Source organism: Rhipicephalus microplus, chromosome X (genome assembly GCF_043290135.1).
Source record: "Rhipicephalus microplus isolate Deutch F79 chromosome X, USDA_Rmic, whole genome shotgun sequence".
NCBI lineage: Eukaryota > Metazoa > Arthropoda > Arachnida > Ixodida > Ixodidae > Rhipicephalus > Rhipicephalus microplus.
In genome coordinates this window covers 204695515-204723010 of record NC_134710.1, presented here as the reverse complement: position 1 = coordinate 204723010, position 27496 = coordinate 204695515, and the positions used below count along the sequence as shown (strand labels likewise).

General features: G+C 44.2%; 1 protein-coding gene and 1 long non-coding RNA gene across 4 annotated transcripts in view; one reads left to right on the top strand and one right to left on the bottom strand.

The window, feature by feature from the left end:
- LOC119187676 (uncharacterized) overlaps positions 1 to 4257 on the top strand; it is a 28126-nt gene extending 23869 nt beyond the window's left edge. The window contains exons 3-4 of one of the 2 annotated variants that reach the window (XR_012887156.1): positions 883 to 1054; positions 3980 to 4257. This is a non-coding gene — a long non-coding RNA (uncharacterized LOC119187676). The remainder of the gene's footprint in view (positions 1 to 882; positions 1055 to 3979) is intronic. The other variant, XR_005111886.2, reaches the window with a different exon arrangement.
- Positions 1 to 27496, bottom strand: part of LOC119187640 (G-protein coupled receptor dmsr-1) — a 951250-nt gene that overhangs the window by 465028 nt on the left and 458726 nt on the right. The window lies entirely within an intron of this gene.

Below are 27496 nucleotides of genomic sequence, written 5' to 3'. Positions count from 1 at the left end.
TCGATCAAGTGCGCAATATTGGAAAGAACTTGTGCCCATCCTAAAGCGCTATGCCCAGACTTTTATTCCTCATAACCTCTCTAGCTTTGGCAGAGCTAAAGCATGCAACCTGTTTCGAACAACAAAAATACTCTATTTACTGCAAATAATCAGTTGTTCGAGGGTATCTACTCAGAAATTTCACTGCATATCCGCTACCTTTATTTGTTAATCAACCTATGAACCGATGAGCCGAAACAATGTTTTTGGACCTCTGCGCAGGAGGTCTTGGGTTGGTGCGCCAATTTATAAGACAACTGGTGTGGCGCTTTTTCTGTTTTCGTGACTGTGCGCATTCGCTGCTTTGAACATTATTACAAGTGAATTTCGAAAATGTTTTACCAAATTTAATGGTATCTACTAATTTTGTATCACCTCTTTATCTGCAAGGGTGGATGCGTGAAGTATACTAATCAGTGCGTTTTCTGAAAGCCAGATTCTCCAATCAATACTCATTTTCTAGCTCAAGATAAGACCTCTATTATGCTGCATTGGGTGTGCTATTTTCGGCCGCACTTTACCGCTCACTTTATATTGCATTTTATGGTCATGACGTGCTATTACATGTAAAAAAATGCCTATTTTACTAATAACCAAGACATTCGTTTACAAAGTGCATACAGAAACAATACCTGTAAAAACTTGGTTAAATAACAAAGGCATGTTTGTATCCTCAATTAACTGCCACCTCTGTGGAGTTACAGAAACAATAAAACATTGTTTTTTAGTTGTAAGGATGCCATCGTTTTTTGGTAGGCTCTGCAGAGTGCTTTAAAAAATGACTGGATATGAATTCTCACAGCATGCGTTATCTCGTACCACTCAAATGCAATAACGTGCCAGTTCACATGCTCTTGTGAATGGGCACGCATATTTCAGGGAAAACTCACATGTTGGATAAGCGTGCGCAACCAATGGTGTCTTCGCGATTCCACTGTGCGAAAATGGCTGTGCGGCTAAGAAATTTTCATGACCAACTGCAATTTTAGCTGGACTGGTATGCTGAGTTCATGAAGTGAGCTACTCAAATACCTCTTTAGACATTGTGTTATATGAGATTTACTTGTAACGTTCAATGTAAATTTGTCGAGTCGACCCTATGTATGTCGTATGCTATGTATATACGCAAGCCACATCTGTATTAAACACTGGAGAAAGAAACCGGCGTGGCTTAGTTGTACAATACTGGGCAGGCACCCAGCGGACCCGGGTTCGAGCCCCACTGTGTGCTTATTGCTAGTTCTTTTTTTCTAATTTTGCGCGATTTGGTTAACGGACACCAGCGGTGGCGGCGGTGGTGGACAACTGCGGCGCTGCGCGAAACCCGACTTGTGACCTCATAACAGCTTTCGCTGTAGTAAATGCATAGGGCGTTAACGACGCTACTGAACTAATCGCACAGATATGCAGACTTTCTATAATCTTTCGCTATATTCTTCGTTGTATGCAGATAAAAACAAGTAAATAAGTGTTTCAGTCACGCTACAGTAGTGCGTAGCTGGCGCAACGCAAGATAACTACGTACAAGGACCACAACAAAGGCGCGATTTATTGCGAAAGCGCGAAGACAGTCGCCCAGGGTGAGCATTCATTTGAAATGCATAATGTGCTTTACTCGTGGGGTGCATAGACTTTGTGCGCTGATTCGGAAGAGAGGAGCGTAGATATTACCAGTTAACTGTGGTCAACGCATTTTATTCGAAGACAATCCGCTCAGACCGCTCGCAACGAAGTGCCGCTGCGTGTATTCGTATGCGCGTCGCCGATCGCCTGTCAACACTTGCGCAGGGATGGTGTTGCCCACTGTAGCCCGATTTCGCCACAAATAGCCACAGCGCGGCGTTCACGCGTCATCTCGCAGGCCATAATTTTTTGAATGTAAGGCCACGTGTGTATTTTCTTAGCAAAGCGATACTCTTTTTTTTTCAGGCATATAGCGCCGCAGTGTCAGCGCAGCGTAATGAACGCAACGGTCCCAAATTTACTTATGTAAGCCTTTTCGAGTATAAAGAAACCCACCACACAATATTGGCGAGTTGATAATGTGCCTCATTTATGAGCAATATTTTTTAATTGACAATACGCACAAGTATGAAGGTAAAAAGCACATCAAGATCGGGAAACTTTGAGTAAATAGTTGAACTTTAGCCTATAATAGCTGAATAATTTCGTTTGACACAGAGAGAAGTCGAATGACAGCCAGACAGACCAAAAGTTTTTCATTGAATTATCCCAAGAAAGACTATCATCTTTCAAAACGACATGCAAAGGCTCTGCCACGAGGCTTCGAACTATACCTATTGAATCATACTGCGCGGCGCTTACCGCTATGCCACGATGCGCATGTAGTTAAGAGCGCTAATGACAAGCCATTAATACACAGCCCATACCATTTGGCGGTCCTCAGACCTTCACATCTTCGGCGCGTTTTCGTCATCAGTTATGAGATGGTGCGACAAGACATCGTTAAGCCCACTCTAAGGGCACGTTCACAATGAGCATTCCGGCCGCCGAAAGTGAGCCGAATTAGATTCGGTGGCGGCGAGATCCGCCAAAAGGGCCCTCTCTACGCCAATCACTCTCGGACCGTTTTTTGCGGTGGTCACCGAATCAGTCACCGCAGACCGATAGGAGCGCTAGTCAACGAAATTTAAAAAAATGGCGACCAAGCCCTACTCACTTGTCATGCAGAAGTGCACGTAACTGAATTTTCTAAGCAACGGGAGTCTAACCCGTTCTCTGCCTAATTCACGTCCCTATTTTGTGGAAGAGGTGACCAAGGTTGTCGTTGACGTCACCGAGTTTTTCCCCTTCTGGCAGAGCAAGATGAACCCACCAACGCCACCGGCGTCGGCGGTTTTTATTGCGATACCAAGTATAAGGGCACTCTCCGCGGGATTTCGACACCGGCGTCAGCGTCACTCACCGGAAGCTTTGACGATCTGATGTCATGACGATGTCATAAGGGGCCATCATCAGACGATGAATTTCGCATCACTCGTGTTAGCACTTCTATTGCGGTGCTTGGATGGTCAGATTTCGCGTTATGTGCGAAATCTAGGCTTTTTGCTTAAAAATCATGATAAACGTTGGGGTGTAACGTCCCTAAAGTAGCATATGATTATGAGTGACGCCTCCTAAAATAATCTATGTTGGTAAACTGTGGGAAAGAATAGCAATAACCAGCCAAAAATGCCTCGCGAATATTGTAAAATAGCTCTGTCTCCTCTTCCTGGACCTCTTCACCGATTTTTCTTGCTCCATGCTTACCAAGTTGAACTATCCTTGTAAAGTGAAACACGAATAGCGGATCACGTTATCAGAGCTTCAGGAACTGTATGGTGCGCGTCGTCTTGTCATCACCACTGACAGGCCCACTCAACCAATTAAGCAGCACTGCACGATCGAAAGAGAGAACGTGGTGGACGAGTGGCAAACCACTATCTCTTTTTAACCATAAAGGTATGAACAATACCCTAACGCACAACATTGCTGGAGTTTATTCAGATGAGTATAACAAGTTTCAATGTGTATCCAACTTACATATATAATCTACGCCAGTTGTACGTGGTAACCCGCTTATTGGTGAACTTGTCAATTTCGTTTTGCCGGCAAACACGTTGTGTACACAGGTACACACAGGCGCACCACTATAGTAGGAGTGAAGTGTGAATTATCGTTCAACTCGATTTTATTGTCACAACGCTAACTTTTGCAAATAAGCCATAAAACTGGTTTCACTTCGGTTCTAATGCAGCAGATCAACAATTTTAAATTCGCTAGGTGGCAGTTCGCACTTTTATGTAACCTATATATTAACGCCATCCAACCAAGAGAGTTTGACTATACTGACTCAGTAGAACTATCCTGACCATGCTGGCTGTGGGTATACATAAAATATATGTTAATTGTTAACGTTTCCTAACCTTCTACAATGCAGGTAGCCTTCTGAAGTATCAAGAAAGGAAATACACTTAGCAGTCGGCGATCTCTGTACGACGTGGGCGGCCTCTAACGAAAGAGCGGACATTCAAGACAGAGCCCAGCACACAGCGAAAAGCCGAATATTTTTTCTGCGTCACCAAAGGGCCGTTCGCAGTGTGCTTTGGATGGCGCATGAGGTGAAAAGCTTTCTCGGTAAGGTACAAACTTCTCCAAGCACACTCGCCAGTGTTGGAAACACTTCTTGAACGCATCTCAGGGATGATAATAAACCCGGTTACCACACTGCATTCCACATGATGCCTTCTCTTAACCTAAATCTTGTCACCTTCGGCAACATTTGCAGCTTGGAAAACCGCCGAAAGCAACGGGGAGCCATGAACACGGAGTAACGACCCTGACATTCACGGGAATGTTTTATAGAACGAGTTTGTTCTGTTCCATTTTAGCCGTAATAGCACGAATTTCCAGTACGCTCTCTTCGTGCTCAAAATTCTAGCCAACATTGAATGCGATTGCCCCATGCTTGCTTTTATCTCGTTCACGAATTCTCGGATGGTGAGGTGACCCTTGTTAAATAACGCTTCGGCATGTTGAGAGTTAGCCTGACGGCACTTTGCTCTCCACTAGTGTGTGATTATATTTGAAGCTGTTGTGACTCTTATTCACCAAAAAGGTGTTCATGGCATCGTTACCAAAACACCATTCAGTACTGCCGATCGCTTTTTTCTTGGGTGACATCAAGCCTTTGGCAAATGTAATGCAATATCGGTGCGGATGTTGTCTTGTCATTTTACAACTTACTGTGATATCACAAGTTTTCTCCATATATCCTCACTCGAAGATTGACTGCCAGAAAGTGACGCTGTAATAACAAAAAATTAACGTATGTGCATGAATTTCCGCCTCTATATCTGCACCGAAGGAAGGCTCCCGAGCTTCAATGGTTCACGTGGGGAAAAAATGCTGTGTACTTTTTGAACACACCTAGTACAACATTCGAACTATAAGTGTACGTAACTGTGCTGTCTAGACCCTGTTCACCCAGTGATGTGACAAATCCGCTTGACACACAACTGTGTTGCAGCTAAAGTGTGACCGTGGTATGCTCTATGGGATGGGAGTTGAATTCTACGGAGCGGCGCATACACTTTGATGGGAAGGAATTCCGGAAAACATTCATCTACTATGAAATAGGTGCACGTTAAACAATCACATGGGTCTTTACCACATCGAGGGGTCAAAAGTCACATCACGAGGCCCACATCACAATGAGCCTCGCAATCGTATTATGACCTTCAAGCATGGAACTGTACAATTTATTTAACCGCATATCATATTCCTTGCGTCGTGCAGGCATGTGGAAAAATTATTTTGAGCTCACATGTGTGTACTCAGTATAAAAAAATGCGGAATGTTTTAGATAACGTCTACCCACTCAGATTACATGCAAATTAACAACATACAAAAAAGTTTCAGCAGAAAAAATGCTTACGTTTTTGGTCTTCCTTATTGTTCTATTCATTTCAGTTAGAGTTAAGTGCCTTAAACAAAAACAAAAAACAGGCTATCATCGAGGAAAGAATTCCAACTACTAATGGTTCTGCGCTATTGGTGGGGCCAACATAGTTAATCTTCGAGATATCGGGTACTGTTTTGTGCGCCAATGTATCTTGTTAAATGAATCTATGTTAATTTTTAACAGCAGCATTACGTTTTTAAAATGAAGACACTTGCTTGTCTGAAGAATAACACGCAGTGTATAATAATTTTTTAAGCGCAAAAGCTGCCTTAATGTTTGATCAAAGAAAGATGTTCATTTTACTGACTAGCAATCATTGAAAAAGGTGAATGTGTCCAAACTATGGTTACAGAGTCCCTGTACGTTTTGTCACTAACCAGAACTTGCTTTACAATGCGCGATCAGCCGCTGGAGTAGCATAATTTTTTGTCAGAAGAGCCAACAAGCGGTTGGAAAAGTCATACATTACACAAGATTGCATCCTACGCTCGTTACAAATTGTTGCTTGGCAACAGGTGGTCTTAGCTTACCCGACTTTTCCGGACAAATTTTCATCGCAAATAGGCATTCCAGTGTGGGGCCCACAAGAGAAAAGCTTCGATTCACCCACTTTTCGAAGGCTGTTTTATTTTAGCTGCTGAAGTTAGAGCTCAAAAACTTGGTCCTGTATCCCCAACGACACACCCTGCCAGCTTGGTATACAAAGTTACCCGGCAATTTATCTGAGTGAACTGTTTAATGTAGGTTTCTGAAAGCAGCGCGCCTGCTGAAAAAATGTAGAATGCTTCACTTTTTACATGCACACGCAACGCATGAAGACATAGAAAAATAAACTGTTCAGAAAACGTGAGGGCAAGCACACACTCAACTGCTCAAATATGTACCAAATAACCGCTTCGAGATCCTCGTTTGTAGCCCCAGTGGGTTGAGTATTGTGGATGAAGGAGAGGTACATGAGCGACACTTATCGAGTGAACTTTTTCACCAAAACTGCTCTTATCTTCACGAAGCAGAGATTTAACCCTTACAAATTGCAGCATTCCGGTTAGTGTTGCCTTCAGTGACACTTTACGCGCTGCCATGTCAACGGCCCGGAAATGTTCGATTTGTCTGTCAGTTTACTCCACAGCCCTCTGCTATACAATTCAGATGACACTACTCCTCGAGAACAGTGGTGAATAAACCACTGAGAACGAAAGTGGAGTCTCCTTCGCATGCTTTTAATTTGCGGTGACCATTGAAAATACACGGGCCTTTATTGAATGCTACCAGGAAACTCCCACTTCAAGCGGATATGCCTATTCCTAAATGCCTGCTCACGCGCTACCCACACAGCCATAACGTACGTGCCGGGTCACCTGCCGCACCCAAACGAAGAGCAAATGAGCGAAAAGGCGACGCTCTTTCACGCTCCGTTTGGGAGCCGCAGGTGCCCCAGCTCGTGCCTAGCGGCTGTGCGAATAGCACGTGTACAGGCCCTAGATCCAACACGCTGGCCAACATGCAGCCTATTGATATGTTGGTATTACAGGATCTTGCCTCTGACGAGTATCGTTGGAACTCGAAGCGATCGATGAATCAGGCTGTGATTCCTTCTTTTTCAAAGGCATTTGCGAAGACATTATCGTGTCATTTGGCTGAAGGGGACTGCCTCGATAAACGCCCCGCCACGGTGGTATAGTGTCTAAGGTACTTGGCTGCTGACCCGCAGGTCGCGGGATCAAATCCCGGCACTGGCGGCTGCATTTCCAATAAAGGCGGAAATGTGGTAGGCCCGTGTACTCAGATTTGGGTGCACGTTAAAGAACACCAGGTGGTCTAAATTTCCGGAGCCCTCCTCTACGGCGTCTCTCATAATCATATAGCGGTTTTGGGACGTTAAACCCCACAAATCAATCAATCAATCAATGCCTCTACTAACCGCCAGCCATCTTCAACGCCAGTGATAGCATCAGTGTCTAAACTGATACGACAAAGGCTTTTGAGTATGAAGGACCACGTGACCATGTGCAACCTTACTAAAACGCACGTCTACCTGTCTTCGTATGAATTGGAGCCGTCCCGCTGGCCGACATACAGCTACTTTCTATGTTAGTATTACAGGTTAGTGAACACTACCCTTTTCAATTACGTAGAATATTTTATGCGTTTCCAGCTCTTCCCACAACAACATGATCTGATTGTAGTTATATCGAACTCGGGAAAGAACAAGCTCGTCATCAGAACCTTCGTTGATTCGCTAAACGGTTACTGTATTTGATGCTACTATTGCTCATTTCTGGTGGTGTTGAGATGAATTTTGGCCCCTGGAATGAAACTCAACTAGAATTACTCAAGAGTTTGCAGGCAGCTTGAAACAGCATGATGAAAAAGCTAGACGCTATCCAGAAAACAACTGAGAAAACATGAAACTAGATAAATAGATATGTGGGATTTAACGTTCGAAAACCACCATATGATAATGATAGACGCCGTAGTGGAGAGCTCCGGAAATTGCAACCACCTGGGAGTTCTTTGACGTGCACCGAAATCTCAGCACACGGGCCTACAACATGGCTTCATCGAAAACACAACACATGAAGCAATGCTGTCTGGAATAAACGATTAGTTGGGTAAATCTGAAGGTCTGATTGATACTCTTAACGAGACAGAAGAGCGGCAAATAACTGAGGTCGAAGAGCTCAAAATTGAAGTTTAGGAATCGCAAACGAAAAATACCGACTTGTAAAATACAAGCTAAAGGGCCACCCCGGTCTTTCATGCGGTTAAACACGATAAGGAAGAAATGGCGGCTCAGTCTGAGAGCTGATTAAGAATATCTCTATACCTTGTCTTGCAATCCAGCTGAGGTCAGTTCAAAGAGCACATTGCATTGGTTGATTCAGTAATAAATACAGCCGGCTGATTGTTGCGAATTTCACCTCCGACTAAGAAAAAACGAATGTTTCTAAAAAACGCTGAAAAAGTCCAACGGTCTTATTGCAGAATAGATCAGGACTATGCACCAAAAGCACGATATATCTAAAAACGACTGTGAAAATATGCTAAAATCAAACTAGCAGAACACATCAGAAATCAGGCTAAGTTTTGACAAGCCTTTTGTTGACGGTTTGGTATTTATGCGGGATAAAATCAAAGAAAAGGCAGTTCCTACTTGAAAGAGGTGGTTCCCTTCTTGTAGGACTGTCTCACCTTCATGATACTTAGCAGCTGTTGTTGTACACTGCAGAAGTATTGTGAATGAAAAAATCGCAGGCTGAATTTATATGACGAAGGCGGATATAGTGTTTAGAACAAAATCGTAGCTGATACCGTCAATCAGTGATAGTGACGCGTTTGCTGGCCACTTAAACGTTTACCCATATGGTAGGGCAAGAACTAGTGGAGGGGTGTTTTAGTTAGTTCACACTTCTTTACGGTCATCTAAACTTTATATCAGACATGATGACGTATAATTCGTCTGGTGCATGGTGACGCTTACCAACAATGCAAAATTTATTGCCAGAAAAATTTATCGACCGCCAAATTCTGATCCAGCCACGTCGCACCAACTGTACAACACAATTCTGTAGACAACGAATAAGTTTATCCTTGCCGGTGTTTTTATTCAACTAAAATTGACATGATCTAACTGAACATGTATTGCCTTGACTAGTTGTCGTGAAAACACTTACATAGAAAACATCATTTCAACGTTCGGTCTTATAAGTGTGTTAGTGTTGCCACATGGAAAGATTTTATTTTAGATTTTCTTTTCTCGCAAGTCACCGAATATTGTAGAGTATTTTACATGTATTTTACGTATTAGCAATCATCTCGCTGTTGTAGCAACCGTCAATCATGATATCAAGAAACCAAAGTCTTACCGATTCAGAAAAGCTTTTTGAATGGTAAGGGTGATTATTCTGCTCTGTGACATAAATTATTTGCTCATTTGGCTGTTTTAGAATGTCAATGCGAGAACGCCGATGTTCTACCGCTGTGGTTTTTTTTAACAAAAATTATGGAACTAACGGAGAAGTACCTGCCAAGTACAAATACAACTAAATTCAAAGAGTTCAAGAAGCCACGGGTGTGATCAGCGATTTTTAGAATAATAAGGAAAAGGCGGACGAGTGTACAAGCCATTTAAAATAACCTGAACTGATTGTCAGTACAAGAGATTAGAGAAGCTTACAAATAAATATAAATTAAAAGTACGTAGTCCGAGAGATTAGTTGTTACGGCGACTGAAGGAAAACATAAATATTAACCCCAAGTCTTTTTGGAGACATGTAAAGAACTACGAGGATAATTCAAATGGAATAGACGAGATTGTTCAAGACAATGAGACCTTGTCCAGCGTATTGATAAGGCCACGTGGCTCAATTTTTTCATTCCGTACTTTTACATGAGAAGAATGCTGTGAAATTATCCACGCTGGTTCAGTCTCATCTAGCAAACAAATAATCAATGCCACCAGCAGAAATTTGATTGATTGATTGATTGATTGAGTGATATGTGGGGTTTACCGTTTAAAAACCATCATATCATTATGACAGACGCGAGTAGTAGAGGACTCCAGAAATTTCAACGAATTGGGGCTCTTTAACGTGCACCAGAGTATGAGCACACGGGCCTACAGCATTTTCGCTTCTATCAAAAATACAAGCGTCGCTGCCGGGATTTAATCCCATGACCTGAGGGCCTGCAGCCGAGTACCTTAGCTACTAGACCACCGCGGCAGCTCCGGTTTGAACTTTGTGTCACTGGGATCAAATCCCCGTTAAAAGAATAGATGAAACTCCCTGGCCCAGATAGGTGTTACCCTCACGTTTTTAAGCGCTGTTCCTGACCCATTGCGTCATATCTTCATCTAATGTAACAAAAATAGGCAGATCCCTTTGTCGTCTATGCACGTCACGTGATACCAAGTTTGGTATATGTTGAGCGAGCGAAATGACCGCGAGCATGCTATGAGCGTAGCATACTTTCATATTTTGCATGACATGCATGTCATGATTATCATGCTTGGACATGTCATTTACCATCGTCTTCCATTCACGTCATGTGGTTACAAATTTGATATATGTGTAGCTAGCAAAAAGGCCGCGAGCACGCTATGAGCGTAGCATGTAATCATGTTTTACATGACAGGCATATTATGATTACGATGTTTGAATGTTTTATTTACCTTAGTCCTCTATTCACTTCACGTAATACCAAATTTGTTATGTGTGGCGCTAGCGAAATGGCCGCGAGCGTGCTATGAGCGTAGTGGGTAGTCATGTTTTACAAGACACGCATGTTATCGGTATATTTGCGTCAGTCATATACCTTCGCCATCCATTGACGTCACGTAACACCAAAATTAGTATGTATGGAGCTAGTGAAACGAGCACGAGCGCACAATGAGCGTATCATGTAGTAATGTTTTACATGACACGCATGTCACTTTTATTACGTTTGGACGTGTCATTCACCTTCGCCGTCCTTTCGCGTAACGTAATAACACATTTGTATATGCGAAACTGGTGAAGCCATCCGCGATTGATTGATTGATTGATTCATTCGTGGGGTTTAACGTCCCAAAACCACCATATGATTATGATAGAGGCCGTAGTGGAGGGCCCCGGAAATTTCGACTACCTGGGGTTCTTTAACGTGCACCCAAACCTGAGCACACGGGCCTACAACATTCCGCCTCCATCGGAAATGCAGCCGCCACAGCCGGGATTTTATCTCACGACCTGCAGGTCAGCAGCCGAGTACTTTAGCCACAAGACCACCGTGGCAGGGCAAGCCAACCGTGAGGGCATCATGAACTGTGGCATGTAGTCATGTTCTTACATGACAAGCATCTCATGATTATTACGTTTACACCACTCATATGCCTTCATCATTCATCCACGTCTCGTAATACCAAATTTGGTAACGGAAGCTAGCGAAACGACCGCGAGCACACCATTAGCGTAACGTGTAATCATGACTCACATGACAAGTAGCTCATGATTTTTGCTTTAGGATCTGTCACTTATGTTCGCCATGCAGTCTTCTCATACCATACCAGTTTTGCAAAATGTCATGTGAACGAAACCACCGCAAGAGTTCCAAGACCATCAAATGTAACTCATGACATTCATAACATATATGTCATGCTTTCCATGTTATGACTAGTCCCTTATGATCGTCATACAGTCATGTTGCGCTATTTGATTTTACTATCGATACCATTATCAAAACAGCCAAGAAAGCTAGAAGCCGTAGGCGGCTAGATAGATAGATAGATAGATAGATAGATAGATAGATAGATAGATAGATAGATAGATAGATAGATAGATAGATAGATAGATAGATAGATAGATAGATAGATAGATAGATAGATAGATAGATAGATACGCTCAAAGTTGCTGAAGCTCGCTAAGAAATGCATCGCATTTAAACGTCACAGTTTCGCCGCAAGTCGGAAAATGGCAGACGAAAGATAATCAATGGTACAGATGAGTGCAAACTAACAAGCGTCCCAGTTTTTATACGTGGTTGTGTATAAAAAACGCACTCTGTTCGCAAGTGGGGCCTGTGCAGCGAGCAAAGAGACCTTGTGGACCCACTAACTATCGAAATTTTCCCGCTGAAAGCCTAAGGTGCAAGATTATCACACCAAAGGATGAGCGCGCACGCACAAGCATCTACCTCCTCCCACACATCTTTTGCGGAACGAAGTACGCATCGGATAAAAGCGCGCCTCGGTGCATCGCGAAAAGATTATCGCCGAGCGTGGGCGGCTTTTTTTTTCTTGCTTGAGTGTTCATACATATAGACAAGTAGAAATTTACAGTGCATGACGGCGGCAGTGGCGGTGGCGGTGACGATACCATATAATGGCTACAGCAATAAAAATCTCTCGTTTCTGGAATTCTGTCTGATTGATTGATATGTGGAGTTTAACGTCCCAAAACCACTATATGATTATGAGAGACGCCGTAGTGGAGGACTCCGGAAATTTCGACCACCTGGGGTTCTTTAACGTGCGCCCAAATCTGAGCACACGGGCCTACAACATTTCCGCCTCCATCGGAAATGCAGCCGCCGCAGCCGGGATTCGATCCCGCGACCTGTGGGTCAGCAGCCGAGTACCTTAGCCACTAGACCACCGCGGCGGGGCTGGAATTCTGTCTGAAGACTGCAAAATGGCCTGGGTGGTTCCTATTTATAAAGGTGAATCAAGAAAGAGGCAATTAGAGGCGCATTTTTGAAATATCTATTCGCTGAAAGATTTTGAAGCACATACTGTATAGAGACATAAGGAAACGTCTACTTCAACGTAAGCTATTAGTCGATTCTCAGCATGGTTTTCTGAAGCGCCTGTCTGCCACAGCGCAACTGATTGAATTCTACCACGATTTAGTAACTGAGGTGGGCCATGATAGAAAAACAGACTGCATTTTTTTTTCAGATTCAGACAAACCTTTGATACTTTGGCCCACCCCTTGCTTGTTTACAAATTTTAAGTGGCAATTATTGATAAAGAAGTGCTGAAATGAATTGCCAGTTGTCTGCCACAGTGTTTGCAATGTATTGCTCAGAATGCTTGCACTTCATCCATGGTAGAAGTAACATCAGTTGTCCCTCAGGGGTCTGTTTTAGTGCCGCTACTAGACACTTTGGTGGGTCGTACGGGGATGTTGTGTACGCTGTGAAAATGAGGTTTCACACGCTGCAAGTGGAGCGTTCAACGAACACTTTTACTTTAACGTACCTTGATGCGTTTCACTCAACTAGATAAGTCGTATTCGAGATGCAAGGGTTTGTAATAGTTATCAGCGCCACCCACGCTAGGTCACAGTAATAACGTGACCTATTTGATCTGTGCAAAAAACATCCTGACTGACAGGGAATGGGCCACCACCGTACAAGTCAGGCCGTGGCGTTCGCTGTGTAGATAATAAGCATTTTTCCTAGGTGCACTGACTGTGCACGTTCCCCTTTGCTGTTTTGCAACTTGTGTTCGCAATGTAAGAACGGCGTCTGATCTGGAACGGCCGCACTGGATCGACCTGAGCGTTCTATCCAACGCTGCTGTGAATGAGGCTTAGCGTACCCCGCAAGAAGTTGTCGCGTTCCAAGTATTCACAATTTTACAATTTACTACCAGCACATTGAAGGCATGAAATCTTTCACAATGACCAAGGCATGTTACGTTGCACCATGAATAAAAGTACGTATAAAGCTGCTGTTTTATTTACGGGTTCATTCGCCAAGAGGCCTGGCAGAAAGAGACGCGTTCCCGCACACATTCCATCGAAGGCGATTCTTGAGGATTTTCGTGAGACGCCAGGCAATTTCTTCTGAATCATCAGGATGCCGAAACGTGCCACTTGAATTTACTGTCTGGCACGAAAACATTGCCTTTTATTGTGAAGTACACATGCCTTGCATCAGGTCCGCTGGTGCTGTCAGCGTCGAACGCCACTGCTGTCACCATATACTCTCGTTCTGGTTTCTCCGAGGTCTCGCGAAAACGTAACGTAGTAAACATTGCGTTACGCACGCAGCATCTTGTTTTGAGCGTACGCGCGCATCTCTGAAATAGATAAGTTACGTGCTCCACATGCGCAGTTCCCTTCCATGGCAGTGCTGCATACGTGGGCTCGTTACGTACGCCCAATTACAAGTGTCTGCTATTTTTAGTTTACAATAATCACATTGCTCACGGGATATTCTCTGCAGTCCATTTATTTGCCGACGGTTCTGTGTTATACATAAAAATAATAAAAAAAACCAATGGAACTACATTGAATCGCATGATGACCTTACCAGAAATATGAAATAGTGTGAGTAGTGGAAATTGTTACTTAACGTTAAAAATGTGTACATATTTCTTTTACTACAAAAGAAGAATAATGAAACGCGTTATTTTCTGAACAGTGACGTAATTCATCAGCAACCAATGTATAAGTACCTTGATGTAACCTTCGTGAGCTACTGTTCTTGGAATGCGCGTGTGCATGCCTTGGTTGTGAAAACCGCCAAAGCACTAAATTCCATTCACTGAAATCTGAGATCCTCAACTGCTGCTTTAAAAAATGCTGCTGATATTTCATTAGGTATAACGAATTATTTACAAATGCACGCATTGATTCATGAGTCACAAAAAAAAATTAAGCTCACTGGCAATGCGAATGGTTCAACTACGACATCAACGACGATGAGCCATGATGCAGAAAAACGAAATGCGCCCGAATATAAACTACGTTCAGTGGGCATAGAGTTCGTGGCTAATTGCCTCACTGCCCTTATCTGAACTGCAAGTTTTCGTGTCAAAACTATCATACTGAGTACCGCCATTTATGCAATGTAGTGTACAACAGTGACCGTATGGGCATTGCAATGAATTATGTGTCTATTTGTTATGCAGATGTAGACGCCAGCTTTTTCAAACACAACTACATGAGACAACCGAAATGCGTTTACGTTATTAGACAATGAAAAATATCACCCTTTCCACGAATATTTGAAAAATAAAGAGCAATTTTGGCGTTTGCCAACAACACTTGAATAGTTCGTAACAGCAAGTACTCTACAGATAGCACGTATTTCTACTAAGATCTATAAACACGCAAACAGGTTATTAAAATGTTGATATGTCACTTGCGATAAGTCCCGTTTATCCAAGGAAAAACGTATTTGCTCAAGGTGCTGAAGGTGGTAAGGACGATTGTTAGTAGTAGTAATAGTAGTCATAGTATAGTAGAAGTATTAGAAGTAAAGTAGTAGCAGTGGTATTATTATTATTATTATTATTATTATTATTATTATTATTTGTTGTAGTAGTAGTATTAGGAGTAGTAGTAGAACTACAGTCGGCGCACCTACACGTAGAAAACAAGCTAATAATGGCGTAACTTTGAAAAAGTGACAGGTTTTCCACATTGGCGAAGCAACGAACGTGATAGCAACAAATTGGAAGGTCACGAGAAGTATGGAGCAGACCGAAACGTGCCCCACGTTTCTTGCGCACAAAAGACGCACGAAACGCACTCAGAGGAACAAATGAACGTGAATAATTGTGTTAGTTGTTATATCACTGTCTCAAAAGCGCACCCCATTCACAAACGGAGACTTTGCAGCGAGTGCAGTAATTTTTATGCACCCGGTAACAGCGAAAGAGTCGATCTGGTGAAAACCCAAGGCGTACAATTATGCGCACCACGAGATAAGCGTGCGCATGCGTGAGCGTCAACCCTGCGCCCTTCTTTGCGGGGCAATGTACGCATGGCATGAGAAAGCACGTCGCCGCGTCGTGATAATCTGGCGACGCGCATCCTTGAACCATCTCGCTGGTAATGCTGAAAACATGACATCACCGCGATATGACCATCGCCAGTGGTAAGTGGTAAATAATAATAGCTCACCCTTTCCACAATGAAGGAGGTGCTCTTTCGTGGCTCGGTGGCTAACGCCTAGCACTCATCAGCAAGAGGTCGGAGGTTTATTTCCGCGCACTTGAGTCCTTTTCTGCATAATTTTTTTCTTAATTTTTCATATACATACATATGTATACGTATACAGTGCGTGACGTCAACGTTGACGCCAGTGCGAAAATCCAGCCAAGATTGTCCACAAAATTTCTTAATATTGGGACCAGTGAGGTAAAAACGTCACAGATCCCATGTAAATAATTGCGCGTATTTCGGTACGCAGAAGTCTTCAGCTCGACGAGGTGCCTTTATACGTCGGGAAGCTACGGTTTGCCTTAGTCCATCCGTAATGTAGCATGGTTGACATGACGCGCCACATTACCTTTAGATAACGACAGTAGTTATGGTAAACAGCCTTACTGTCCCTAGCGCTAAAAAAATGGCACAATGAAGTTCGAACCTCACATGGATTTCATGGCAAGCAAACGAACGCAGCATTTCGCAAGGAAGAGGCTATTAGCGCAGACGTCTCGCCTTACAAGCTGACGCCAGCCTCGTTGCTCGGCGCGTCTTCTCCGCCTGCAACCATAGCCCGTCGACTGGCAGTCACGGGAATAAAAGCATTCATCTTCTGAATAAGGCACACGTCTGAACAGAAGAGAAATAACGGCAATAGCAACCGGCCGCCGTGGAGACACTGGCGAGCGGCTCTCACGCGCCACTCAGGAGTGTTGCGAAAGCACGGGAGAATGCGCGAAATAAAACACCGCTTGTTTTCTCCGCCCGCGGCTGACGTCAGTCGGTACAATCCTCGACGAAATGACTGTGGAATCAGGTGTCGCTTTTAGTGGCTCCCAGTTTAGACTGTGTCTCCCACGATGCCAACTGCATGCCGTCCAATGGTCCGTGTTTCTGGCATCCACCCACCAGGGCTTGGGACTGATCATGTGTATGTTGGCAGCTAGACACAAAAAGGCTCCTAAAGAGTTACTGCGGCAGCCAGGGACCGTTCACCCTTATCCGATCCCCAACATAAATTTGTTCCACTTGCTCTTTGTGCCGTCCGAGGTAGTTCCGGGCGTTCGGCGGTATACAGAGTGAGCTTCGAGGTGTTAGAAGGGGCACTTGGAGAGAACAGGGGCGAGCAGCCGACCCGTCTCTAGTTAAGCAACAGACTCATTGTTCGTAGCTTGTTGTAGAGGGCCTGAGGGCAGTGACAGCACTCTCGGAAATAAGCCTCAGCAAAATAGAACACATCACTTGTAAGACAATTGATCATTAGATCATCTTTCGATGTCTATTAGCTCCTAATTTTAGAAGAGCCCCGATTTCAGCGGTTTTACGTGAAAGGTGGTTGACATGAGGGACACATGCGCAGTCCCCGTACACGGCTTAAAAATGCAAATTGTTGCCATCAGGTGCGAAAACTGGTACAAGTAAAGCGTTTTCTATGCGAAGAATATCCGGGGAGAGCCAGATTCAAAGCTTGCGTTCTTCAGAATAGCTCCCTTGATGGCGCAAAAGAAACAACACAAAAAGATGACCTGCGACAAGAGAGGTACACGTTCGACCTGGAGAGGGGGAGATCAATGAGGTCTCATAGGTGACGTTAGTTCACGTGTTAGAAAGCCGTTGTGCTCCATAGGCTGAGATTATTCAACAGCCGGAAAGATGCTTTGATGAGTAAACGAGCAATATAAATCACTTGACCTGTCTGTAGCTACAGCGAAGTTACTGCTTCGTATGACTATGTGGTTAAGAAGTGCAGCTGGCCCTCCTCAGACTTCTTCACCACCTTCCTAGTCCATTTAAGGCACTTGTTTTCACATTCGAAGATACTGAGTGGTGCCGCTATCCCGAATTGAAAAGGTGGCGTATTTTGCTCATTATGCCTACATGGAATTTTGCTCCTTCAGCTACCAAAGCAAAGGGTCAATCGTGCTAGAGCGACCACCACGGGGTCAAGATGGCCGGACGCATGCCCCCGTGGCAATAAAAATGCGACTAACACCTCAACTCTAGACAGGAGTACTTGCGCAAAGTAAAACTTTTAGTTGTGTCAACCAATTAACATAACAAGCTCAAAAGCCAATGAAGTAGACACTGAGCAGGATCACTTTGTGCCGAACACACAATGCGACACTCTCAATCAAATTCTGTATCAATTATCTGCAGGTCGCACTGCGAGCGAAACTAGAACGGGAGGTAACATATCACACCTTCTCATGCAAGGTCTTTGTGTAGCTGAGAGTTTGACAAAGCTTCGAGATGATCGATCTCGGTTGGTTGTTACCAATCTTGTCATGAGCATCGGTATCTTTAGCGCAGTGCTGCTTATAGCGTTTGCAGGCGAAACAGCAGCCATTCTTAAAATGATTGAGTAGAAAACAACGGCGACTCACACCTCGTCTCTGCGCCACATCAATAATAATTCTGAACTACCGGAGAGTACGAACCATGCGATAAGCACTTGTATCCCGAGAAATCTTCGCAATTTCGGCTAATGCGTGTGGTAAACAAAAAATAGGTCTATGAAAACTGTGGAGCTCAATTAGACTAACTCTTGAACTATATATTGTGCTTAGAACACACTCGAACTACGAGTCAGCGAAATTTTCTAGAGCCAGACTCAGTCGGACTCACGCTTACGAAAACTTTCTATTGCGATAGGAATTATGTGGACACTCCTCGGCTCTTTTCAGTGCCGGCGTGCAAGTCATGCATTGTATATGTATACGTATCTATATATATTAACACGCGAGAAAGAAAGAAAATCCAGAAAAAGACTGCAGTGCGCGGAATCTAACGTGGGACCTCTGCGACGTGAATGCGAGGCGTTACCCCTGAGCCATCGTGGGGTACTTCCTTGTTCAAACGGCGAGCTATTTATACCCACCACTTTCCGCTATTAGCAGGCATGTGAAAGGGGAACAACCGTGTTTTCAGCATTATCAGAAAGATGGCTCAGAGAGCGTGCGGCGGCTCTCATCTCTCATGCGTACTTTGGCCCGCGTATAGAACAAGGGGGTGTATGGTCGACCACGTGACATTAGAGTTATAGTATACTGGGCTTACCGGGATACCGAAATGGAGGTGCGGATGCACAGATACGTACGTCACCCGTACCGCTTCCCGTACGCGCGGTATTTTTCAGATTTCACGTTACCGTGGTAGCGCAGGTGTACGTAGTGTATGTAAACATGGCGGCGCTCTTGGACGCCCGCTTCGAAGTGATTTTGGCGTAGTTGTTGAAAGATTCACCTTGTTCGCAGCAAACGACTGTTTAAAGTGGTTTCGCTTGCCTTCAGTTAGCCTCTATAAGCGAGTATTACAGATAAGTTGGCGTAGTTTTTGAGATAGCTTTCCATTTCGGATGCGTCTAGGCCTAACTACAAGATTCATGTAAACAAATCGGCAACATAGATGTTTTCGCGTTTCGTGCGTTATTCATATTTATTTACTTTTATTACTGCCAAAATAAACTTCTAACAATGCTTCGCGTGTCGCATAGGATAACATTCTCGTTTTCTTTTCATTTTCACTGTTCTTTAACTTATTAGCCATCTAATAGGTGGCGCCACCATCTCAGCTGGTGCACGTAAACGCTATCCCGCTGAACTATAAGACGCTGCTCACAACGAACGTTTGCTTCACAGTCACGCCATTCTCTTAACATATGCTACGACGGTAACGCTAAACTATAACTGTCTATTATCTTGCAGTGGAGAGGATCGTACGTCTACTACGTATTATGTTGTAGTTACCGTGCGCACAAAGGTCACTGCAATCGTTGCACATTCTCCGTTTGCAAATAGGGCGCGCCTTTCAGACGGGGCAAAGAAACAACTGAGATGCTTCATCGTGTTTTTCGATACCAATGAGTACGTTTTGTGCGTCATTTGTGCGTGAGAAACGTGAGACACGTTTTGATCTGCTTGCCATCCTGCGCATGACCTTCCAATTTGTTGTTATCGTGTTCATTGCTTCGCCTTTGCGGCAAAGCTCTGACTTTTTTTTTCAACAGGTCTACGTCCAACTCAAACTAAAAAAAATATTGCTCTCCAGGACTCACTCCTACTCCAACTGAAGGCTCGATCTCAGTCTGAGTGAGTCAACTCATGAGTCCGTACGTCTATCAGCTTACTTTTAAGCATGATGTCCGTGCTCATTTAGCACCAATATTTTGTGTAATCTATGCTCTTCTTCAAGCCTTTTGATATGTACCTTCAAATAATTGTTATGAGTTGTCGCAAATCAGCAAGGACATGTTCCTAGAAAAAAATTACAATAAATATATTTATCAACAGCTTCCCCGGAAAAAGTGGGCGGGGCTGCTGGGGGGTGGAAAGCACGGCATTTGTCTACGTAATTCACTCCTTTAGTCAATATGTATTGAAGTGATGTATGAAGAATATGCAGGATGCTTGAAAAAATGTGTCAAATAATATTTAAATATCACCACAAGGTGCTATTTGCTCACTGTCTTCACAGTTGCTTTTTCTGTAGTGGGCATCTTAGGAGGGTTGAAGACATCACATAGAGAAGTATTTAGAAAAGGTAAAGCAAGAACTTCTTAATTACCGGAGTTACGTAGCTAAGCCAAAAGGGACAATCGAAGTCATTCACGCGAAGTACCTATTGCCGCTTTCAGATTTCATAAAAGTGGCCTCTAGCAGAAAGTGCGAATTAATAAAGTTCTCCTAAGTTCTGCGGCGAAACCGAAACCAAATGACCCAATGAGCGCCACAAGAAGGTGACCACAATGACGTCACTGTTCAAAACAGCGGTTACAGGACTGCAGTTCTTCTCATTTGGTTAACGTATGTGCGTCGTGCAAGCTGGAATTACAAGGGCTGCACACAAATCCACACTATGAAGTTGGTTGATAGTTAATGTAACAACTCTCCTCTATTCGGTTTCACCACAGAATATATATATATATATATATATATATATATATATATATATATATATATATATGTGACGCTACGATGAATGGGTGACGTGGCCTGGCTCATACGCCATGTTTATTCCTTTCTGCCCTTCTTCCTTCTCTGCCTCTACCAACCATCGCTACCTTCATACGTCACATGATTCCCCCTCTCCCCGAAAGAATGAGCACGTTACAATCAACAAAGCAACAAAAAGCATAAAGTGAAGAATGTCAAAATGCACGGTAGTTCGATTTCATAAGGGAGTTTCTTATCTTGCACAAAAGCTTCACAGCAGAGGGCAGCTGTCCGGTCAAATCTAGGGTAGCTCTGGTAGACGAGGCTGGGTGTTGCGCCCAGGATAGCATAAGCATGCTTTGAGCGTGAAATCAGATGGAAACACTGCCGGTATTCTTGCAATGAATGAACGTGGTGTGATGGCCTTGAAGCATTGGCTGGATGATTTGCGCAGGTGTCGTGCTATTTGTCTTGATTGGAACCCATGCGTCGCCACCCGTTCGCGTGCTTGTTGACCGAGGCTGGTGCGGTGATTTCTGCGTCCTTGCGGAATACAGGGTATGGTTTGGAGGCTTTCTCGACGTTGTATGTCGTGTTGCCTGAGTCTTGATCTGGACTGGAGAAAGCTTACTCGACGTCCCTTGGGAAAATATCCTGGATTCGATGCTTTCTTTGTTTCGAGCGAGAAATCTTGAATATGTCGTCGGTTTGGTTGATACGTTTGTAAACGGCTCTCCGTAAACCGCGTGTGTTCTTTCGAAGATGATTCCATTCGTCGTCGTCCTTGTTCGTATAGCCCTTGGAATCTCTGTTGTTCTTGGACTTGCTGGCATTGATGATGTTGCTGCGAAAAGAGCTGAGGTGGCAGCCCTTTTTGACCATGACACTGACTTTCTGGGCAAATGAATGTGGTGTCGAGTGGGCAGGTAGTAGTCTCTAGGCTGTTGTGCTGCATTTCGGGTAATGAAGGTAATGCTTCAGAGTTGATAGATACATCAACAGGTTCTTCTTCTTCGGTGTTCGCAGCGAGTGGTTCTTGCTCCTGAATCTGGATGGTAGGTTCAGGGCTTGGCTGAGTATTCTCCGAGCTCCGCAGCTCTATCCCGACCATTGTGAGCGTGCTAGATGTGAGGTGGGCGTTGTGAGCGACGAGAGAGCCAAGTGGTGGAAAACCAGGAGGTAGCCCAATTGTGCTAGATGGAAAATAAGCTGATCCAATGTGTGAAGACTGATTTTCACTCTTTGAGTCGTCATGGCGTTGTTCGGCATTTTCCTCATGTGTCAGCTGGTCTACCATGAACAAGGCGTCCTTATGACACGAATAGTGACCGTTAGGAGCCTTTGAAGAGCTGCGTCGTAGAAAACCAGGTGGTGGACCATGAATGCGAGACGACGCATGAAAGGCATCAGTAGGGTGAGCGACGTCTCGTGTCGTATGTTGAAGTGATGACTTCGGAAATGCTGACTTTCGCGCAGAAGGGATGCGCGCTTGACGGTTAGGTTTTTCCGAATATACGCATGGCCTTCTGTAAGTAAACGCATGTGCCACTTCGTCTTGAGGCACTTGTCGATTCGCGCTAGACTTTCGAATGCTTGAGGACTGCTTAGAAAATTGACGATAGTGTGCAGTTGTCTCTAGATGGTTGGCAATGAGTAAGTCTTGGTCATAGTCATTAAAACGGGTAATCATCTCCTCTTTGATTTTTTGCCATGACTCGTCGTTCTAGAATATGTGAATTAGGTAAAATTTGAATGCCTCACCGGTGACGTAGTCGCTGAAGTTCGTAACCATCTCCCGTTCCGACCAAGATGCAGCGGTAGCGTGGAGCTCGTACAGGTAGAACCAGTCCTGCACGGGTCCATCGTCTGCTGCTCCGGTGTACTTAGGAATGGGAAGGTCATCTGATGCTGCTGTCATGATGCTTGGTGGTCTTGGTGGTCCGCGTTCTTCTGTGGTCCGCGTTCGGTCACTGCGTCTCGCTGAGGTATTCGATGATGATGGCTGGGCGATGAAGTGGTTGCGAGGTCTTCATCCTGTCGACTTGTGTGACGCTACGATGAATGGGTGACGTGGCCCATATATCATAGCGTCACATATATATATATAGTCCAGTAGATCCTCCGTGAGCGGTCACAACGTGGTTTATTTCGACGTTTAGGCCTACAGTCTGGCCTTCATCAGCACCGACAAACTGTATCATTAATCCTGATGAAGGCCACACTCTAGGCCGAAACGTAGAAATAAACCACGTTGTGACCACTCACGGAGGATCTACTGGACTATATACAACGCTACGGCCACTCAACCACCATGCCTGCCTATATATATATATATATATATATGTGACGTATGAAGCGATTGTTGGTAGAAGCCGGTGAAGAAGAAGTCAGAACAGAATAAAACATGGGGTATGAGCCAGGCCACGTCACCCAGTCATCGTAGCGTCACACGAGTCGACAGGATGAAGACCTGGTAGCCACTTCATCAACCGGCCATCATCATCGAACACCTCAGCCAGACGCAGTGACTGAATGTGAACCACACAAGTGCATCCAAGCTCTACAACATGACCAGCATCATGACAGCACCATCGACTGACCTTCCCATCCCCAAGTACACCGGAGCAGCGGACGATGGACCTGTACAGGACTGGTTCAACCTGTTCGAGCTCCATGCTACCGCTGCATCATGGTCGGAACGGGAGATGGTTACGAACTTCAGCGACTACGTCACCGGTGAGGCATTTAAATTTTACCTCACCCACATATTCGACAACGACGAGTCTTGGCAAAAGATAAAAGAAGAAATGATCATCTGGTTTCAAGACTATAATGAAGATTCGATTAAAACACGCACTCTCAATGCATTCGAACTCCGCCATCGCAGTCATAAGCAGCCTTCATCTTCACGCATTCGACCACGGATCATGGATTTACAATTCCCGTCAGGTGAAGCTAGCCACGTGCTAACGGAAAGACCACGCGATCGTTTTCACAACTTTCCACCTGGTTCCTCATCAGCGCAATTATCGCCAATGCTTAACTCTTCACTGCATAAAAGATTTGAATCCACTATTTATGACCCAGGTGCATTTAATACTTCCGTGCGGCATGCGTACCTTGCAAACTAACTTCGTATCACCTGTCATCAACATTACTGATAAACCTGAGGAAGCACCTCATAAGACTGTCGCATTTACGCATGATGAGTTAGTAAATTCGCGCGAAACCAAACCAGACAACGAATGTTCACAGAAATCTTATTCGGTCAAAGTATTCAGCTCAGCAGCTCAACAAAGACAGAAGCATTCACAATCAGCATCTTGTGAAGAAAAGTCTTTTGCAGAAGTGTCTGGTATTCATCAATCAAAAGATCAAAGCGACGTGAATCTAGTATACAACCTCACTGCCAACGATGAAAACAAAAGCCCAGGTGCTACTTCGGATGACACAAGTACTCTTCAGGCAACCACCAACAATGAGCAGCTTATGAATACAGAAGATTCAAGTGCGCGAAACCCCCCACATTGTCTTGCACCAAAAACAGCTGCATTGGTTGGCGTCGTAGAAGCCTGCAGAGGAATCGCTAAGAATCCTGGCACACCACGATCAATGTCACACCCCAAGCAAGTCGACGAAAGCAAGAAACTACAACGTCAACGTACGCTTCAACATTGTCAACGACGAAAGAAAACTTCATCTAAACCGCTCTTAAGGCTCAAAGAACATAGCGAAAAGGCCCATCGTCGTGGATACATTCTTCACCAGAGATCAAAAATGCGCCTTCGATCAAAACATCTGCGACATCGCTATGGAAAGTTTTCCAAAAGCCACAAAAGCACCCCTTGTACTCGGCAGGCACACAGGCAGCGCCCAATCAAGCTCGATCAACGCGCACGCATACTGCCTGCATGGCCTGTGATTCTCCCATGACGAGGAATTCGATGCCTACAATATCGGAACTGTCGATTCTGCAAGATGTTCAAGCCTCATTCGTTCTTCACAAGAATACCAGCTGTGATTACCCCTATCTCCACGTCCAAAGCATTTTTGTGTTATCCAGGACGCAACCACCAGCCTCGCCCACCAGAACTCCTGCGTTAACCGGACTGCTGCACTCTCCCCTGAAGTCATTGAAAGTTTACGGAACTACCCTAGAGCATAGGACCAATTCTGAATTTTGACGTTTGTGACTTTTTAACCTCTCCTTGTTTGCTTTTTCTTGTTCGTAATCCATGTCTTCTTTCGGGGGGAGGGGGAATCGTGTGACGTATGAAGCGATTGTTGGTAGAAGCCGGTGAAGAAGAAGTCAGAACAGAATAAAACATGGGGTATGAGCCAGGCCACACGTCACCCAGTCATCGTAGCGTCACACACACACACATATATATATATATATATATATATATATATATATATATATATATATATATATATATATATATATATATATATATATATATGTGTGTGTGTGTGTGTGTGTGGGTGTGTGTGTGTGTGTGTGTGACAAAAATTTTAGGTTTTAGGTTATTGATTTTATTATTTGACTTTTCAGTGTTTTCTTTCGGTAGGGGGTATGTTGTGTTTAAAACAGTATTTTAAATACAAATAAAAATGCTTCAAGTGTCTCATTTTGCCCCAACCTGCCAGGCGAAACGAGACAGTGTGAAGTAAAATTCATTCTTTCAGTTTTCACAGTAGAATGACGAAGTTCACTCCGCGGGCCCTTACACAGTCTTTAGAAGCCAAGTTCTTGCGACTCCACGCATTGTGTCCAGACAGAACGCGGTGTTGTGCTGCTGCTAAACTCCTTGCAGATCAGACAATGACAGTCTTTCTTTGTGCTGATGTCGTCTTTTGTTGAACGCTTGCTTCTCATTGGATTATTCAACAATTGAAGGCTATTGATATGTGTTGATTTGTCTTCTTCACCTCTTTCTGCCGTTTTCATGTCAAACTGTTCAGGCGTTTCATATCTTTTAACTTCATCAGCCGGACTTTGTGAGGCAATGAATTTGAAGCTGTTCTCCGGATTCCGATTTCTAGCACGCTTTTTTCAAGTAGAGTATTAGAGAAAATCTTTAAAACTATATTCCAAGACGTGTTTGTGAACATTTTTATACGTTTCTTGAGAGCATCCTTGGGAACATGGAAAAACCTTGATGGAATGCGAATTGAAGGAACCATATCCTGACCGGCAATCAGTGCTTTTTTATGTCGTTTTCCTGCCAGGAAGCTCTATTTGAGCTTTCTTTATATGCCTCAACCCTCCTAAACAAAATCAAATACAGTGTATAAAGAGTTTAATTTAATCGTTAACTTAACTGGGCACTCTCTCAGGCAATTGTGTGCCTTTTTGTCACGTTTTCTTCTCTCACACGCCATAATTAAAAAGAAGTGGTATGTTGCACGTAGTCTAAAGAAACGAAGTAACCGTTTACGTTTCTGTAGTGATGCAGGAGAAGGTTCATACACAGATCCGAAAATTCAGCCAAGCAGGATTTCACTTCTTTTTGACAGGTCATGAACCCACTCCAACCAGCCGCATAATACATGGCGCGCGAGTGCTGTCAGAAATCAGCAACTTTTAAACATGAAAAGTTAGCTAAAAACAAGCACTTATCGCTGGAAAATAGAAAGAAAGAAAAGCCGATTTTGTATTAGCTACAGAGGCTGGCCGATTCAAACTGCCGTGTTTCGCCTCGTCTCCTTCTACCCCACCATACTGTATAGATACACGTATATATGCACGCAGCACACCTAGTGAGCGTCACTCATGCGCTTCAACTTCTAATATGCATAAACTCACCAATTGCCGCTTGGGTAAGGCTTGTGGTGCTTCTGATAGTCGAGAGAATATACAAGAACCGTGAAAATTCTGCACGTTTCTTCTCAATATGTGTTCAAAAGTGGGTGTTCGTACGTGTGCAGGGGAGTACGCATGCTCCACTGCTAAAATGAAAAAAAAAACTCAATAGGACATGTTTTCCTCCAGTGATTCATTTGAGCACGTAGAAGCCTCGCGCTCATCCTGCGCTTTAGAACTCAGAAAGCAATCGAACCGAGCAGCAGTCGTCGAAAACTGCTATCGAACCGGTCAAAGCTTGCAGCGTGTACAAGGAAACACCACCATAAGCTGCCGTTATGAACACGCGCCTGTAAGCCTGATGACAATTCCTTTCGGTGAGAGCAGCTTACCAAAGAGATGAGAGAAGGGACGAAAAGCGTGTGAAGCTGAACGTGCTGCATTTCCGCAGGGACAAGTTGTAATGAGAATTGCCGAACGGGAAGTCGGCGAGCTTTCGACAAGCGGGCGCATCCCCGCCGTATACCATCTATATGCCTCTCGGCGCCGGCAGTTCGTCGCCCAAACATTCGCGTCCCGCTTTCACAGAGCCGATGCCAGGCGACCTCGCTCGTGGGCCACTCATTAATGCCTTTTTAAAGCCGGATTGTTTCCCGATAATTCATCAATACCGGACACGTTTCTGCCTGCCGTCTTGAATGCGTTCGGTGGAGATGCAAACCCTACGAACGGGACAGCACGCGCGTGCCGTTTGAAATACGTCGATGTTGTCAAGCGTGAGTGGTAATGCGCTTTTAGCCCTCGCAATTACTTAGACTTCATCAGGATGGCCGCCGTT